At 39.1% G+C, this 12,063-nt stretch overlaps 1 protein-coding gene across 2 annotated transcripts in view; it reads right to left on the bottom strand.

Moving 5' to 3' along the window:
- The window catches only part of PDZRN3 (PDZ domain containing ring finger 3), a 144,275-nt gene that overhangs the window by 18,821 nt on the left and 113,391 nt on the right, over window positions 1–12,063 (bottom strand). The gene's annotated exons all lie outside the window — the stretch shown is intronic.

Below are 12,063 nucleotides of genomic sequence, written 5' to 3'. Positions count from 1 at the left end.
CAGACTGGGTGGAATCCTTTTAGCTCTGCAGGTTTCTGTTTGGATCAGCAGTCTGGGCCGATGTGGTGAACTGCTGACCTATTAGATGTCTTCAGAACTGCACTAACAAAGTAAGAGTTAATGGGTTGCGCAGAGCTATCACTGTTAACCATTTAGATTCTGAATGTAGAATGATGAAAGAATGTGCAATGATGCAAAAATATGCTTTAAAGTGATTTACAGCAGGGAAATTACACTGTCTGAACCTGGGCCCTTAAAAACCTGCAGGAACTGCCACGTTATGTGGTAAATACCGAGCAGTGCATAGTTTGTATTTACTTTTCTTTTTTTACTATTTCCTATCCCAGCACATCAATAATATAATTTTCTGTTGAAAGGACATGAGGATGGGAATGCTACAATATTTGGATAATGAAAACTATTAATTCTCAAGTCTGCTTATGTATACAGCACTAAATTGCTTTTTTGTCTAGAAAAAGTAGCAGGTATTGATATTTTTTTTTTTTTAGTAGCACAAAAATGATGCAGAAGAAAAATATGGGATGATCTCAATGGCTTAATTTCTGGTACCTGTGTAGAATTAGTACTTGTACCTAATCTTGAGTCCTTCCAAAACTTCAGCAAATAGATGATATTAAGATGTTTAGTTTCTATGTGGAAAATTTGTCGCAATTGACAAACAATTATTCCCAGTGCTTAAAAGCCAATAAATGTATCTGTACAGAAGTGGCTCTAAAATCATAGACTTTATTCCTAATGTTGCTGAATTGTGCTCAGCAAAATTCTTCCTTATAAATAGTTACATCTGAAATAACACAGAAGGAAAAAAATCCATGCATATGAATGCTTCAGTAGACTGCCAAAACCTACAAATATGCATAATTTCTTAAGAACCTTACATGCTATGTGACAGAGACAATGGGATCTTTCACAGCAAAAAAGATGGATAAATTAACTTGTCTGAAATGTTGAAATGCTTAGCTTTTGGACCTTCTTTGCATTGGAAATATATTGAATATGGAGAAAGCTGTAGTTAAACTGAACTGAATGGACCTTGATGAAATTTGTGGTGGAGCCAGATAGTAGGCTTAGCAGTTGCATGAGACAGAGATAAATACTCTGAATTAAGACCATACAGTAAATAAGGAAGGGATGCTTGATTTTTTCTTTAATATAAATTATGTAATGATTATGAAATAGAATAGTATTAATAGTATTGTAATTTATAGTATAGACTGTATGTTATATTTTTTTGTACAAAAGTAGGCTGCAGAGAGCATGCTACCTAAAATTTACATTGTAAAGGCGGCAAGAAATCTATAGATAAACATGGCATAATCCTGCAAGAAATCTATAGATAAACATGGCATAATCCTGTCTGGGAGGTCAGTGTCTCCTAGAAGTTTTCTTTTAATACTTGGAATGAAAATAAAGTAGTTACTTGAGCTTGATTTGATACTCACTAAAGTCACTGGGAGTTTTGCCTTTGCAATGCCTTAGTTCAGGCTCTGACTGAAACAGATGAGTACAACAGCAAAGCAAGACGTTATGAAGCCGAGTCATGCCGACAGCATTCAGGTGGCATGGCCAAACTCTGATAAAGGAAAGGAAAATGCTGCCATGGTCAATTAAGGTAAAACGTAATATGTATGTGTAATTGAGAAAGAGAGATGATGCAACAAGGTGTAACAGGGGAGGCCATGACACAATCCAAATGGAGGATCCCACCACACAAATAAATGGAAATGATGTCTTAAACTCTCATTTCAATCACGGGGCTTTCATTAATTCCTATTTCCAAGAAGTACATGGTGAAAAAAATAAACAGGAATTAATAAAAAGAAAAAAAAAAAAAGATGGCAATATATGCTGTATCTGGCTGAAAATGGAAGCAGCAGATGAACTTCACTGTTGAGCCCTAAACATGAGGTGAAACTGCTGAAGAACAGCCCATGACAGTTAGGAGGTGTGAAAGGAACAAATACAATGTGACTATACTTAAAGATCAAACTTCTACGAGCTGTGAAAAAGTCTGGAAAAGTTTAAGTGCTACCTTGGAGATAAAAGAGTAGAAATGGGCAGTAGGCTCTTGCTGGGTGTAGTCTTGGTAAGACCCAAGGGCATTCTTGAGTCTGTTTTCAAATCTCTCTTGCTTTGGTAACTACTTATTAAGTAGTTTGTCAGCTGCAGCATGTTACGAACCTGCATCATCTAATGTTGGATGCATATATATTCTAGAGTATAGGATGCTACAGTACACATGGCCACTAGAGAGGGAGAAAGGATGAATCAGTGATGGGCGAATCAACAGGAAGGAAAGGAAGAAAAACAGGAAAAAAACTTACGTCTTTTTAGGCTTGTGAAGAATTTGCACTACCTAACTAAGACATGGCTTTCCATATAATTTTACAGTGCCGCAAGTGTGTAAGGTGTTAGATATACAATGGCTTCTCTCTCTGTCAGAGCCGTGCGAGGCGTTTGGCATCCCTCCTGTTGAAATCTCCTTCCTCCTCTATTAATTCTGGATGTATGTCACAGTGAAATACCTTTTGTGAAGACAGATTTTCTCACGTTGTTTTATACCATACAGACGTGCTTCTACTTCAACTATTATTCTACTGAGAGGTTTGGTATCCTCCAGCAATTCCTGAGCCAACTGCCACTGTTTAGATGCAAATTTCAGGCCAAATCTTCCTGAGGTCTGGAAGCTGGGAGCCCTCCAGCCCTCACGCTGTGAGGAGAAGGCTGGACCTCCTGTGCAAGTCAATGGGACTTGCAGCCATGACTGAGATGACAGAGTTGTACCCTGTTACTAGAAAACATGTTCTTATTTTTGTTTGAGGTATGAGGAAGATATTTTGACAAGATAGTACACAGTTGTGCTATTACATGAATGTCACTTTATGTATTAAGCTGCCGTTTAATTATTTAGCAAGGTAAGCTGTTTAAGCAAGGTAAGTTTTATTTTTCTGGGTGGGTAGAGAAGACTGACTAATTGCCGCTTTGTTGATGGCAGACATAAATTGGGAGCTTTCGGGTATATCAAAATGTGCCACTTGTTTACATAGACAAAATTTCCTCCTGGTTACCACCAAGTCTTTCTCTTCCCTCTGATACAATGCCTATGGAAAACCCAGTATTTTTACTTTCTCTTTTCCTGTGACAGCAGAATTTACACACCTGGGTTATTTACACAAGAAAGATGTTCCTCAAACAGATTCCCAGTTTCCCACTTGCAGTCACAAGGGGGGGGGGCACGCACACCAGCCCCTGGGAGCCCTGCAGACCTGGGAGGCGATGCAAGGGCAACAGGACAGCGCTGTGCGAGAAAGAGGTTTGCAGAAGGGAACGAGGCAGGACACTCAGTGAGTGTAGGTGAGGAGTTTTGCATTCAAGCATGCGCAAACATCATTTGCGGTAGTACAGATGAAGTAATCCTGGACATTGGTAGTGGTAGTTAATAGAAGGGTTGAGAAAGCCAGAAAATCCCTGTGCATAAGAGTTTACTGTGTGTAGTTATAATTATTTTGTACTTTATTTTTGCTTAAATAGTGTGTAACATTGTTTTTTGGGTCTTGGTGGTATACAACAGAAAGTAGAAAGGTTTCTACAAAAGAAAATTATTTTTCCATCCATCAAGTTAGACTGATTTGTATGGGTTTAATGTCATGAATAGTAAACATTTGTATGCATTGTACAGCTTGTTGGTTCTTCTATGCTTCACAAATGTCACAGAGAAAAAACTTTTTTGCTTAAGAATGAGTAAGCAGCTTTTCTTTGTAGAAATTCATGCAAATCCTTGGGAAGTGCACTATAAAAATGCTAGTTCCGTTAGACTACAGACGTCTGTGCTCCATTTAAAACGCTCTTTATGGTCTGATTCACTTCTTTAGCAAGTTCTTAAGAAGTCTGCATATTAAGAAAAAGCAGCAGAACTTTAAAGATTTTTATAGAAACTAGAGCAGCAAAAAGCCCATTTTCTAAACCCCCTTTTCCTCAGGAATTGGAGAAAGAAGGTTCAAAATATAGGTTAATTCTTCTTGCAGTTCCATCTAATCCTTCTTTTATTTCCCTCATATGGACAGTCTCTCTCTTTTTGAAAAAAACAGAATTATATTGTTTAGTAATAGACTGTTTCCATGTGTGTGCATTTCCCTTCTGCCTTGTGAGCCATCCATGACAAAATAGTTAAGACGAAAGAAAAATTCTTTACTTAAGAGTACAGAATACATTTGTTCTCTAAACCATTAACTTCCAAATGGAAAATCTTGGGAGAAAGGCTCTTGAAGTAAAGGAATTTTTATTCTGCTAGTAATTAGCACATTTACGTATTAACAATACAGCACCAGTACTGTATGTAGCATACTAAAATGTGCTTGCTTTTGGTGGGATTCTCAGGCTCTGCTCCCATGTATCACGACTCAAAATAAAACCACAGGGGAATTTTATCAGTTGCTTCAATGAAAACAGATTTAAGGTAATGCTGGGGCTTGAGACTCTTGTACTTTCTCTATAAGCAAAGTTTACTTGGAGCCCTTTTTTCTTAAATATGCATTCATCATGTTAAATGACTTTACATCAGGGCAGAAACACTTTTTCGTATTTTGTCAGCATTAGAAAGGTGATCTTTTGTGTATCTTTTGTTCATGGCTTAACAACCCTGGTCCATACAAAACACAGACAGAAGTTTACAGGCCCTAATGACTTGTTCTGCCATTTCAGGAGCATGACCCAGAGGCAGCCAATCAGTGATGAGTGAGGTACAAATGACAGCCATAAATACTCATGAATTACTAATGACCAGAATTTAGCAAGTGCAATTACCCACCTTCATTCTCTACACTTGCCCACGTACAGAACTGTGCCTCCAGTGTGGCACCTTGGGCTGCTTCTGCTGTGACGTTACATCGAAATGCTCTTGCCCTTCTCAAATGTGCTCTTCCTACGAGGCAAAACCTCTGTCTATGTACTTGTCTAGTACAGCAAATTACAAAAAAAAAATTCTTTTTATGAATGAGAATTTACTTTTTAAAAAGCTGTGTATCTCTAGATTTACATTTAAAACACAGAATCCTGTAACAAGGGGTCCCTGTGCAGGCAGGTGTCGAACTCACTGATGTCCCCGGTTGTCTCTCCTTCTATCATTCTAGCACAACGTAATTGCAGTCAGCAGAGGAGCTGCCATTCTGATGATGTTTCATTAGATCATGTGATCACAAGTATAATACACAATGATAGTAAAAGATTAATCTGTTTAGTTGAGGGTGTAATGTTACCTGGATTTAAGGTAAATTGGTGTAACATAAGAAACCTAACTCATGTACTGAATAAGGCCAAAAGTCTCTGTAGACCAGTCACCTCTCTCCAACAGTGGCATACAGAGGGTGCTTTGAGGATGGTGTAAGAGTAAGACGTACTCGGAGGGAGCTTTCCCCTGCTATGCCTTTCCAGCACCTACAGCTCAAATAGTTGACAGTCTAGCAATATTTAAAACCATACCTCAATTAAAATCAGAGAAGTACAAGTTGGTATATAGATCAGGCCTTAAAATAATATGACTATTATTTTAGTAGCATATCAGACTATGCAAACGCAGGACAACGGACAGAGCCTCCTCCGGAGAGCCTGCTCCAAGCAGAAAGACAAAAGGAGCATTGTACAGATGAGAAGATGAAACACAAACCAAGTTAGTGATCTACCCGAGGTCACAGGAGAGCACACCACAACTGAAACCTGAACACTGATCTCCCAGACACCGTGTTTAAGACCACTCCAATCCACGACATTCCCATTTCTTGCACTGTTGCTCATCATTTGTAGTTTTTGAGTCCATCCTCCCATTCCCCTCCCTTCTTCCACAAATGTCTCAGTGATGTAAGACAGGGAAAGAGCAGTTGTGGATAGCTCTGAAGATATCTGTGCTGAAGAGGGTTATTGAAGTTGCTGCCAAGAAAAGATGGAAAAAACCTCCCAGTGCTGCTATCTGGGAACCCAGCAGCAATGACAGATCCAAGCGGGTTCATTAATAAGAGGGCCTGCTCCTGCAGTAGCTACCTGGTATCTGCAGAGGAGGCTTTGTAATCTTGGGCTGTCTGCTTCCAGAAGTAGAGCAGTGTTCTCAGCTGAAGAACATAAACCTCAGAAGGTGTTGTGTAGATGGAAGTCCCACCACCTCACTCTACCCTTCCAGTCCATGCTGCTTGACCATGGCCGAGAACTCTTATAGTGTGCTATTGATAAACACACCTTTATTTTCCTTTTTTTGTCTAAAATTGATGGCAGTTACACAGATACTATCAGGTCAGGTACAGCTTCTGTTGCGCTCTGCAAGCAACTCTGCCAAATTTAAAAAGGCTTTCTTATCAGCTGTGATCTTGCAACATATGAACGTTCCCTTTCTCTAAAATGACGCTGTAGGAGCTAATTCAGTCAGTGTAAATGCACACGATCCACGAAAATGCATAAACCAAATATGGTTTTAGTCTGATTGTACAATTGCTCTTTCTGTGAAGCATTTTACTTCTCAAGTGTTCCCAAGGAGGTGGATGGTAGTGTTTGAAAAATGGAGTGCTACTGGACACAGCTAAGGTGGTGGCTCAGTGTAAAGCCAGAAGTTTCAGCAATTAGAAATGAAAAAATGCCCAGTTCCTGTGCCAGTGGACAATGTGTCCAGTCCATGTCCACATGGTCCAACATGTCCAACGTCCAGAATTATCACTGGATTGACACAAGAAAACACTGCCATGATACTCACCATTTTTCTTTTAGATGGTGGCCTCTGGCTTTTTGCCTAAAGATATACTGTATTAATAGGAAGGCTTCCTTCAATAGTCACTGTTTAAAGTACTGAATATTGTAGACTTGTTTAAAATTTATGTATAATTTATATTATTTATTCTGTCACCCTCCTGTCAAATCCTTAACTGGCTACCGGGTTCAGGAGTGCTAGGTGGATCTGCCTGCATTTACCCACCGAGTCTCTGAAAGGAACAATCCCAATGTACGTGTAAATGTAGAGTTGTCCTGTCCTAGTGAAAGTGAAGCCTGACCTTTTGTTTCATTATTAATGAACACAACAAAACACATTTATTAAATCTGCACTTTTTCATTACTCCATATGTTTCCTTTTTTCCAGCCCGTGTCTGACATGTGACAGTAAAGCACAGAGTGATTGTCCCTAGTTGCCTTCTCCCTTGTGACTTCTTGCCACCTGCTTTATAGCATTAAACAGATGTGTAAGTGTAAAGCATTACAAAACTCATCTTCTCAATCATTTATCACTTTAAAAAAATTCCAAATAAAGCTATGCTATGGTTAAGCATTTTATCTGCTTAATATAAAGAAGAAAAGCACCGTAGATTTTAGGAAGATTATGAAGCTGTAAGATATTTCAGGTGCACAGTAGGTCAGATTATCCATTTATATCACAGGTGACCATTAGGCATTTTGATTATTTCATATCACATCTTGTTGATGTTCTTTTAATGACCAAAATATTCCTCTAACATGCAATAAAGAGTATCTTCTAGAGAAATCCTAACAGAGGCATTGCATTATTCATCGTCAAGTGAAGAGGAAAATTTCAATTGCCAGTTTCTGGTAAATGTCTAATTAAGAAAGGGGACTTCTGAGCCACAGACAGGCGCCACAATCATTAAAGGGCAGTTTTCTGAAGATTATGAGTCTCCAGTCTGTCAAGCAGAGTTTTTCTACAGCTGCACTAATTCAGCGGTAGAAAACCCTGTCTAGAACAAAGCCCTTGGAATTAACATCTTGTTTAAGCAAACACATGCCTACTTTGAAGTAAGTGCGATAGGTTCACAACTGTTATTGAGGTCAACTTTAATGGTAGTGAAGTGACAGAATAAAACTTCAACGCTATTCTTAATTTCAGCTGCAGCACAGACAGTGTACATACAGAGTATTTGAAGCCATACAGTGTATTTCAAGTAGACCAGTTTACTATAATTGGCACAACCGGTTCGGTCTTAACATGGAAAACTACTGAAATGTAGACCAACTAATTCTCTGGCTGCCCAATTAAATCTGAGAGTGTGAAAAGCCTTCGTACAGAGGCAATTATTTTTGTTTCCCAAATCTTACAGTTTTGATTAGAGTTTTTTTTTTTTTTAACCTTAATGCTTATTTTGGCAAGCTTCATTCTGGCCCTGATTTAGGATAACAGTAGGTTTAAGTCTAGTTAGACTGTTTCCTTGAATCAGGCTTTCTTAATGGCTGATTACTTTAGTCTAATTTTTGCAAGTCCAAACATGTGAATGGAATTCTAATGGCAAAGGGAACCATATCTGTGATGGGCTCAGTGCAGCTGGTTTGTGTGTGAGTTCTGCTGAAGGAATAGTCTCCTTGCAAGTGATGCTGCTGGAAGTTGCCAATGAAACACAGTGTCGGTTAGTTCCTCATCACTACCGTCTCCTCATTAGCACAGCAATTTTGTATGCTGACCTTGGTGCTTATATAACCTTGGCCGCGTCGTATCTTAGTCTAGTTGAAAAGACAAATCCAGCTTGCCTACTATTGTCATTTTTACTTGTCTCAGAGATGTGCCAGGCCAAGAGCATGTGAAACAGGGCTTTCAAGTTACTAGAACACTAAAAGGTCATTACATCAACTGTTTATTTATATATGAACTTTAGTATTTGTGAAAGGTGCCAGCTCAACAATCATAGAGGCAGAAATCTTCTGACCTCGGATCATCTGAAGCAAGGGCAGTGGCAACGTGAGCTTGTTTCCTGCCAGCGTTTCTATCCTTATTCTGGAGGGACAGCCTGGAGGAAGGGGTTAGTCTCCATACTCACTTATCGCATGATTTCTCAGCTGGAAGTGCCAGTTTTGATGGGTTGTTTTTAGGATCTCTTCCCACCATGAGAATTGGATGAACTCCATCAACTTGAATCCCAGGGAACAGCTTTGAGCATTGCCCATCCAGTTTAGAGTCACCTGTGATTTTAAACTCTATCTTCTTATCCTTGGAAATACTAAGTGTCTATTTAGGATATGATTTCACTGTGTGCTTCCCTCCCAAACTGTGTGTAAACACACACTTAGAGTGAAATAGGTACTCAGAAAGTTTCCTACATTGAAGTCCTAATCTTTCTTTTTCTATTTTACAAACTCAAAAGCTCTATCCTGGATGACTCATTCTTCTGTAAGTTTCCTTCAATGGAGATTACTTTTTAGTCCCCCAGGAATTTTCCTACGAAGGGAAAAGCCCTTATTTCTGTTATTGTTTGTGTAGGAGCTGATGATACTGAGAAAAGCAAACTGGAAAATTGGTCTAATTTCTGGTTTTCTTTCTTCCCCCTTCTCCCTTCATTTTCACAACCTTTAAAATCTTCTTAAGAAAATTTCCATTTAACTAGAAACCCCAAATCATATAGCTTATAATTACTTCATTTCATATGCTGTATGCAACTGGGAAGCAAACCTCAGGATACATCTAAGATGTTATATGCATCACGTTGCTGCCACAGCACGCTTATCGTCAGTGATACTGTTCTGCATCAAGATTTCAAGCTGCCACAGTCTCCTTTGTATTTGTTATACAAAGCATTGATATGCACAGCTACAATAGACTTTAATGATGAGGTGTCTTAATTTGGTTTTTATTATGTGATTAAAGGTACAATAAGGTATGTGTTCAGCAAGAGGGAAGACCATTGTTCTGCATCATTAAGCCCACAGCGGCCCAAAAAGAAATCATAGGCAGTGTGCCAAAGCCCTTAATGAAGAGGATCTCTTTGAATTATCTATGGATGAGGAAGGGATAAAGCCTGAGCCCTGGTATATTTGATCCTCTTTGTGCTCTCTGTTATGAGGACTTACGGAGCCAGACGTACCGGACCTTCTGGAATTGTAATTTATTGAAGCATTAATTTCCCAGCCACACTAAAGCTCTTGGCCTAATAGAGAAAGTGCAGTTATGTACTATTATTAATTCTTGCAAGTGTTTTCTGAATTCCTACATCTCAGAGTCATGAACTTTTAAAAAATAAGACTAAGGGGATTTATTTGTAACAATGCTCAATATTTCCTAAGACCAAGTTATGCAAATTTTGTCTAACTCAGACTTTAAAAAAAAGCTTTTTTTAGTTTTCTTAGAAATGGCAATGTCATCTTATTACATGATATTAGGGTTAGATGATGATACAAAATAAAACCACTGCAAGAGGTATTTGTTACTGCTAGCATATTTGGAAACTTTTGTCTTTTATATGCTGTTATTTTACATGAAAATGATACTTCATCTCCCTCACTGTTAAATTTTAAGTGATTGCTTTTATGTGTAGGTTACATGAGGATGTATTTTTATAGTTACAGTGACATTTAATTATCGGGACGTACTCCCTAAGCTATAGAATTCCCTCCCACCTATCTTGTGAAGCAAAGAAATCAAAGTAGTACCCTGTTAAAATAATTTTGCACGATAATTTATATTCTGGAATAATCGGGGATTATAGTCTTAAATCCCTATGGTTTTACTATGTTAGAAATCCCAGTTTTATAGGATTACATGCACCTCTCACTTCTATGGGAAGCTGAGGGTATTCCAACCACGTTTCCCCAAAGGACTTCCATGCTTAGAGTTAATCACGGGTGCTGTGCACTGTGCTCCACACATTGCTCAAACAGGGTTGCAGCACTTTGCAGGTTGATTTCTAAATCCAAACTACTGCCAGAGATCTGCACCTGCAGCCAGCACCAGATAGTTTAGTCCTCTCAGATATCAGTGGGACTGTTCCTGTGACTGATTTTAAGGACATGTATTTAAAGAATGTTGTCCTACATCTGTTAGGAGATGTCAGTAACTTGCACAGGTTCTCTGCCACCTTCATTTCGCAACAAAAAATGTGCAAGCTTCCTAAACAATCAAAATGTTCACAATTTTGTTGCTGTCTCAGTTTCTTCTGGTTGTTGCACTTCTGAATGTGATTCACTGATAGCCCTCAAACCCAGGCTGTGTGAAAACTTGGCACCTTGGGGGACAGGTAAGTATTGCCACAGCCACTGCTTGATCTGAACGGAGGATTCGCACATACAATACCTGGCGCCAGGTCTGCTGTTGCAGGCAGCATCTGAAACTAGTTCTCGGTACAGAATAACATCCGAGAAATCCGATTACTTTTCTCTAAAATTCTTCTCACCATCGCATGCATAGCAGCTTAGCAAGTGGAAGTGAGTTAGTATAAATAGAAATGACAGTAAACATGTCTTCCTATTTGCCTGTCACAAGTTTTTTTTCTTCCACAAAGCGTCAGTGCCCTTTGGGTGAGTGAACGCGAATTAGATCAAAACTATGTGTTTAAAATTTAATCGCCTCCCTACTAGCATAACATACAAACCACATATTTTATTCACTTTGTTGTCTGTGACATCGGTATCTGTGATCAGATGCAGGTGGTAGCGCAGCGAAGACACAGGATTTCTTTCACTCCCCTGCACCGCTGAGCAATTCCCTCTGCCGGCGAGCGCAGAACACGACAGCGCTGGCAAATGTCAACCGGCCCGACGCGCCTGTGACTGGGGGTAATTGTCACTTATTCTAAACCGCCTTAGGAACGGCGAGGTGGTGAAGTACAGCTTGAAGGATCTGGGTAGTTTCTGTTTATCTGGAGCGTTTGTACAGACAACTCACTTCACGTTTTCAGAGGTTAACCATAAGCTTTCTGCCTATGATTATTTCAAAAGAGATCAGTTGGAGTACGTCCCTGAACACCTGGCCACCGCTTTGCATGGTTCCATCATGCTGTTTTGGTCCAAATCATACTTCAGATGTGACAGAGTAAGAAATTTCAGAGAGGGAGATAGTACAGACAGAAGGAAAAACAGAAACATAGGAAACAACATTTTTGTAATAGATGTTAGTGTGTTATCACACTTTTAGAAAACTTATTACATCTTTAATATGAATAATTTGACATAGAAAGATCTGTAGAGTAGTAGTTTTCATCTGCTGTCAATTCTAACTATTTATTAGCTGGTATTTCTACATGCAGAAGTGCATGAGGTGCAGAAACTACAGCAACTGGACATAAACTTACATTG

The sequence above is a fragment of the Calonectris borealis genome, chromosome 10 (genome assembly GCF_964195595.1).
Source record: "Calonectris borealis chromosome 10, bCalBor7.hap1.2, whole genome shotgun sequence".
NCBI lineage: Eukaryota > Metazoa > Chordata > Aves > Procellariiformes > Procellariidae > Calonectris > Calonectris borealis.
The sequence above is the reverse complement of the archived record's forward strand: the minus strand, read 5'-3'. Positions and strand labels throughout refer to the sequence as shown.